At 43.0% G+C, this 7,204-nt stretch overlaps 1 non-coding gene across 1 annotated transcript; it reads left to right on the top strand.

The window, feature by feature from the left end:
• Positions 1 to 6,291: 6,291 nt before the first annotated feature.
• On the top strand, positions 6,292 to 6,432 carry LOC120361166 (U4 spliceosomal RNA). Its single transcript, XR_005577517.1, has one exon. It is a non-coding gene; the product is annotated as a U4 spliceosomal RNA (small nuclear RNA).
• Positions 6,433 to 7,204: the final 772 nt, after the last annotated feature.

The following is a 7,204-nucleotide window of genomic DNA, read 5'->3' as shown; positions in this document are numbered from 1 at the left end:
GATCCAAGAAAAAAGCAGTAATCCCTCAATGCTGTTTTATATTCAAGGGAAGAGGAAGTATGTTTTATTTTTACAACCTAGATAATTACTTACCATTCGGGACTGCTTTTCAAGACATGTAGAAAACAGAAAACAGATGACTTACGAAGATATCTAGGCACATTTAACAGTCTCTCCTTTTTCTCTGTTTTTTTTGTTTGTTTGTTTGTTTGTTTGTTTGTTTGTTTGTTTGTAATGGAGTCTCACTCTCTGGCAAGTAGGAGGAGGAAAAAGAGGGTGGTGATGGGGGAGCAAGAGGGAGAGAAGATTTGCAAAAACACCGTTGGAAGAAAAGAAAGACAGGGAAAGAAGACAGTGGGTAAAATGATTTTGGGTAGATGGAGGGGGAAGAGGGTGGCAATTGGGGGGAGAAAAAGGGGTGCAGAGAGGGAGCGGGAAGAGAGGCGAGCAGGAGGGAGAGGGGAGTTTTTTAAGCACATGGAGGGGGAAGGAGGATGGCAAGCGGCAGAAGAATAAGGGAGTGGGGAGAGATGGTTGGGAAAAAGACAATGGGAAAATAGTTTGGGGTGTCTAGAGGGCCAAAAGGGTGGCAAGCAGGATAGGGGAAAGAAGCGGGTGAGCGAGAAGCAGGGAAGGCTTTGCGAAAGACAGTGGGCAAAAGTTTGGGAGATACATGGGGAAAAGAGCGTGGTGAGCAGGAGTAAGGAGAAGGGTTTGTGAAAAGAGGGCGGGTAGATGTTTTTGGGTAGATGGAGAAGGGAAAGAGGGTGGCAAGGAGGGAGGGGGAGAAGACGATGGGGAAAACAGTGTTGGGCATACAGAGCGGGAAAGAGGAGGTGAGCAGCAGGAGTGGGGAGAAGGCTTTGAGAAAGGACGAGGGAAGTGTTTGTGGGCAGATGAAGAAGCAAAGGAGGGTGATGAGAGCAGGAGGGGAAGAAGAAGGTGGCCAGGGAAAGGGAGAAAAGATGGTGGGGAAGCACAGCGAGGAAGAGTTACGGTTAGATGAATGGCGAAAACAGCAGTGAGGGGGAGAATAGAGAGGGCTTTTCGAAATGACAGTGGGGAAAAGGGGTGAAAACGTTGTGGGGTAGATGGAGGAAGAAAAAGGATGGTGAGAGGGAGCAGGCCAAACGCGGTCAGGAAAAGAAGACAGGGAAATAACGGTGGGGAACAAAGGTTTCGGGTCGATCCTTTTCTGATTTTAAAATCAGATAATTTGTATTTCTGCTTTTGAGTAGTTTGAGTTCATTATATGTTTTGTGTATTAACCCCTTGCCTCATGCATAGTTTGCAAACACTTTCTTCCATTTTCTGGATTATTTCTTCATGCTACAGATTGCTTCCTCTGCTTTGCAGAAGCTTTTACATTTAATGTGATTGCATTTGTCTATGTTTGCTTTTGCTGCTTGTGCGTTTGATGTCTATTTGAAAATCCCTTGTCCTAACCCATTTCATGAAGCATTTTTCCTATTTTTTCTTCTCTGGTAGATTCATAGTTTCAGGTCCTACATTTAAATCTTTATTTTGAGTAGAGTTTTGTAAATGGTAAGATAATGGTCTAGATTTATTCTTGTACATGTGGGTGTTGTGTTTTCCTAGCACAGTTTATTGAAGAGACTGTCCTTCCCAAAGGTGTCTTCTTGGTGCCTTTGTTAAAAATGAGTAGGCGGTAAATGTGTGAATTTATTTCTGAGTTCTCTATTCTGTTTCATTTGTCTGTGTCTGTCTGTCATTCTTCTATCTCTGTCTATCTCAGTCTCTCCCTTGCCCTTTTTTTGTGCCAGTTCCATGCTGTTTTGGTTACTATAGGTTTGTAGTATATTTTGAAATTAGATAGTGTGATGCTTCCAGCTTTTTTCTTTTTGTGCGAGATTCTTTTGTCTGAGGTATTCTGCATATCTATGTAAATTTCAGGCTTTTTTTTTTCCTATTTCTATGAACATTGTCTTTTGTAATTTAATGGAATTGTGCTCATTCTATAGATCCCACTGGGTGAAATAGATATTTTAACAATATTCTTCTAGTGCTTAGACATGGGATATCTTTCCATTTACATGTGTCTGCTTTAATAGCTTTTATCTATATTTCATGGTTTTCATTATGGGATCTTTCACCTTTTTGGTTAAGTTTATCTCTAGGTATCATTTTTTGGTGGAGGTAGTAGCTACTGTAATGAAGTAGCTTTCTTGATTTCTTTCTTAGGTGTTTCACTATTGGCACATGGGTGTGCTACTCGTTTTTGTATATTGATATTGTGTCTTTCAACTTTAGTAAATTTGTTTCTAGTAAGGTTTTTTTGTAGAATGTTTAGGGTTTTCTCTCTATATGTATGTGATCATTTCACCTGCAAACAGACACAATTTGACTTCCTTTTTTCCAATTTGGGTGCCTTTTATTGCATTCTTCTGTCTAATTGCTCTTCCAGTACTATGACAAATAAAAGTGGTAGAAGTAGCCATGCTTGCTCCAGATCTTAGAGGAAGAGCTTTTTAACTTTTCCCCATTGTTTATGATGTTAGCTGTGTTTTTGTCATATATGGCCCTAACAATGGAGATGGTTCTAGTTATGGGTTTGGCATAGAGGCTGATTGCTGTATTAACGAAAATTCCTATCCCTAGGTTGTTGGTTGTTTATATGAAGAAATGCTGTTGACTTTGTGGAAGGTACTTCCTGCATCTATGGAGATGAGTATCTGGGTTTCTTCATTCTGCGTAGTTGACGTTTATTTGCAGGGATGGCTTTAGTATGCAAAACCAGCTTGATTTTCTGAGAAAAGGATGTAGTGATCATGGTCTGTAATCCATCAAATATGTCTTAGTATCAAATTAGGATGATTTTGTTGAGCATTATTAATCATATAATTATGCTAGACGTTGATCTATATGCCTTTATGTTCTTGTGATTTTATTTCCTAGTGTAATTTAGCATTAAATTGGGGATGGGATTGCCTATAGGTTGGTTTTATATTTAGAGCATTAAGGGTTAGAGGTTGGGAGGATAAAATTTAGCAGAGATGGGACACGCCTGAGGGATTGTGGGGAGGAGTGGCGTGAGGTCAGGGTCAGTCAGGGTTTAGGGTTAGCAAGAGAGTGCCTGTAGCTTTCACCAACAGTAAACTTTATCAGTCCTTTTACTCCTGCAAACCAGGCAGGCAAAGATACTTCAGCGTTTTAATTGGCACTTCCTTGAGTTCCTTGTTGAGGCTCAAACTCAGCAGGAGGACCCAGGAAGAAATTAGAACACAGAAGTGAGAAGGTTGGAGAGCAGCTTTGCGACAGTGCATCAGCCAGTGGCTGAGCTGCAGAGGTTCCCAACTGACTTCAAATTGTGATGAAAAATAATATGTTTTATACTGTTATCTCACAAAGAAACTGGACTTTTACAAATTTATATAGTTAATTTTTTATATTTTTCGGTTAGAGACTATAATCTTCGACCTTTCCCTAATATTTCCCTCCTATTTTGCCAGCTGCCCAGAATAAATCCCAGCGCATGGTGAAAACCACATTTGGAATATTTTAGCTGCTGGCTGTGTGGAAAATCACTTGCATTCCCAACTTTCAACTATGAAAAAAAGACAAGTATTTATACTGAACAACACAGAATTTTGTGACTGTGATAAAAGATAATATGTGAGACTCCTGGCAAAAGCTGATACATAAAAATCCTCATTCATAGATTTCAGACAAATATATGTACATGTTAATGGAAGTGCCAGTCACACTTTGGATCTTGTAATCAGGAGGCCCTCGTCACACAGTGTGAACGTGAGAACTTAGTTCCAACTCAGCTACTGCCACCAGGGCTTGGGTCATTTGCTTGGTCACAGCCTCTCCTAGCCTCGTAGTCTTTGTTTTTTATTTTTATTTTTATTTTTATTTTTGAGACGGAATCTCGCTCTGTTGCCCAGGCTGGAGTGCAGTGGTGTGATCACGGCTCACTGCAACTTCCACCTCCTGGGTGTTGAAAATGCGTGCTTTGAATGAAGAGATCCCCCAAACAGGCTTCGTGTGAGCAACACGGCTGTTTATTCACCAGGGTGCAGGTCGGCCAAGGCTGAAAAGGGCGTTAGCAAAGGGCAGTGGGATAGGAGTTGGCTTTATAGGTTTGGGGTGGGCAGTGGAAAGTTACAGAGAGTAAGATCAGTTACAGTGGTGGGGGTAGCGGCAAGGAGTATATATTATCATACGTTTAATTACAATGGCGGCTGCGGGTGAGGCAGAAGAGCAGTTAAGATGACAAGATGGGTGAGAGGTATTCACATTATTATAAGAACAGTTAAGATGGCAGGGTTGGGTGGGGGGGCTTGACCAAGGAAGCTCTGCTGGGCGATGAGGGACAATGGTGAATGCAGGCAGGGGGTGGGAGACCATCAGAAGGCATGCAGGACTTCAGACTTTCAGGCTCAAGGCTTGCATATGGAGGCCTGACACCTGGTTCAAACAGTTCCCCAACTCGGCCTCCTGAATAGCTGGGATTATAGGTGCCCGCCAGCACACCCAGCTAATTTTTGTATTTTTAGTAGAAACGGGGTTTCACCATCTTGGTCAGACAGGTCTTGAACTCCTGACCTCATGATCCACCTGCCTCAGTCTCCCAGAGTGCTGAGATTATAGACATGAGCCACCGTGCCTGACCACCTCATAGTCTTTGTCTGAAATACGGGGGCAGAGGTATTCTTCCCAGGGCGGTCCAGGGTTCGGTGAGATGAGTTATGCAGGTCTCTCAGCAGAGTGACTTGGACAAGGGAGAGGCTCCACAGCTGTCCTCTTTCCAGAGTTGCTCAGAGCAATTGTGAGACTGGAAATAGCCCAGGTGGGAGAGTGGCCCCATGCAGGGAGGAGGTGACTTGGTGAGGAAGGAGACCGAAGCATCTAAGGTCGCCTCCCCCTTGACTTCCACACTGTATTTCAATAGAAGTAAAAGCTGGCCCCAGATGCCACCTTAATCGCCCTCCTATAGATCGCAGGCAAGGTGTGGGGGAATCTTTCCAGAAAGCATTGTTTTAATTTAAAAAGTTCAAACCCCCACCCCACGCCTACTCCATGGACCAAGACCCTTTCCCATGTAATTTCTAGAACTGTAAACCCAAGACCCTTTCACGTGTCATATCTGGAGTTGCAAGCCGGGCTTCTCATGGTTAGAGGAGCTTGGCCACCAGGCAGTTATGCCGCCTTGCTCCAGCGCGCTCTCTGCTGGTGGCCGGGGGTACTGCAGGGCCCTCGCGCTCACAGCGCTGGTGGAGGACGCGCGCCCTCTGGTGGCCCGTTCCGCTGAAACACTAAAGTCGGAGCGCAGCGTTCAGCACCATCGTTCTGGAAATGCAAACTGACAGGGGGCCCACTGGCCCAGGTTTTTCTAAAAAGAAGGGACAATTGATTGGAAACCATAGGAATGAAATAAACATGGATGCACATTTTTCAACTTACGGAAAATTTCACTCAACATAGTCTTCACACTTAAAATGCAAAACTGTCAGTGGCATCTTAACCACAGTGACTTTAATTTAAATAAAAGCTTTAGAAAAAGTTAAATCTGGGCAGGGTGCAGGGCTCACGAGTGTAATTCCAGCACTCTGGAAGGCCAAGGTGGGAGGATCACTTGAGATCAGGAGTTCAAGACCAGCCTGGGAAAATAGTGAGATCCCCCATGTCTACAAAAAATATATAAATTATCTGGCGTGGTGGCACATGCCTGTGGTCCCAGCTACCCAGGAGGCTGAGGCAGTAGGATCGCTTGAGCCCAGGAGTTTGAGGCTGCAGTGAGCCGGCCATGATCACACCACTGCACTCAAGCCTGGGAGACAGAGTGAGACCCTGTCACACACCCACCGCCACCAACACACACACACACACGTTACATTTGTTGGATTATATATCTAGGGGTTGAGCACCTTTGGTTATAAAATATTTATGGTTGCAGGAAAAAGTTAATAACTAAAGACCCAAAACTTATAAAATTATGCCAGTACTTTAAGCAAAAAGCATTCTTAATTTAAAAATAAGTTTTACTTTATAGACAATAGTATACTCATAAATTATTGTTAAGATCAATAGTAACATAGAAAAGTACCAATACTAATAGACTGACACAAACTGATCACAGGCCTTTATAAGAGACAACACTGTTCTTAATAACCTATATAAACAAACATTAAGGCCGGGTGCAGTGGCTCCTGTAACACCAGCACTTTGGGAGGCCGAGGAGGGCGGATCACTTGAGACCAGAAGTTGGAGACGAGCATGGCCAACATAGTGAAACCCAGTCTCTACTAAAAATACAAAAAAAGTAGCTTTGCACAGTGGCAGCATCGTAGTCAATGAGGTTTATCTGAGGCGCGATTGTTGCTAATTGAAAACTTTTCCCAATACCCCGCCATGACGATTGGAAATATAGTCGGCATTGACAATTTTTGGCAGTCTCTATGGGGACTGAATAAAACAAAAAAAAAAAAAAAATTAAATAAATTTTTAAATAAAATGGAAAAGAAATACCAAAAAAATCAGCCAGGTGTGGTGGTACACACATGTAATCCCAGCTACTCGTGAGGTTGAGGCAGGAGAATCCTTAAACCCAGGAAGCAGAGGTTGTAGTGAGTCAAGATCATGTCGTTGTGACAAAAGTAAAACTGTCTCAAAAAAAAATTTTTTTCATTTAAAACAGGTGCGTTCCTTGTCGTGGACCGTCCGGACGGGTAGGCACGTCTGCCCGGGGGTCTCTCGACCTGCAAGAGGGTCCCAATACCTGGAAGAGGGAGTGCGCCTGAGAAAATAATAAAGACAGAGAGAGAGAAAGCGAGGCATCTGGAGGGCTGATAGGCTGTGCCTAAACAGCAAATTTTATTTTTCAAAGGCCAGGAATAAATACACTTTCTTGGCTCTGGTTTACGTCATAGTAAGAGGAAATGCAAATGTATACCTTACACGGCCTATACAAGAGAGAAATCAGATACACAATGGTTGCAAGAGGAAATGCAAATGTATACCTTACATGGCCTATACAATAGAGAAGTCAGATACGCAATCAGTGGTTGTAAAAAGTAACAGAATTTCCTGTAATCACAAAGCTTGTTTGCATCCAGACATTATTCCTCCTGGCTGCAGGTATCTCCGGTTTGATCTTGTTTTAGAACTGAGATGTGAAAAGGTTTTCTGGTTTTGCTCATCAGAATATCTCTTAACCGGATTCTCCTTTGTCTACTCC

This window comes from Saimiri boliviensis, chromosome 4, assembly GCF_048565385.1.
Source record: "Saimiri boliviensis isolate mSaiBol1 chromosome 4, mSaiBol1.pri, whole genome shotgun sequence".
Lineage (NCBI taxonomy): Eukaryota > Metazoa > Chordata > Mammalia > Primates > Cebidae > Saimiri > Saimiri boliviensis.
The sequence above is the reverse complement of the archived record's forward strand: the minus strand, read 5'-3'. Positions and strand labels throughout refer to the sequence as shown.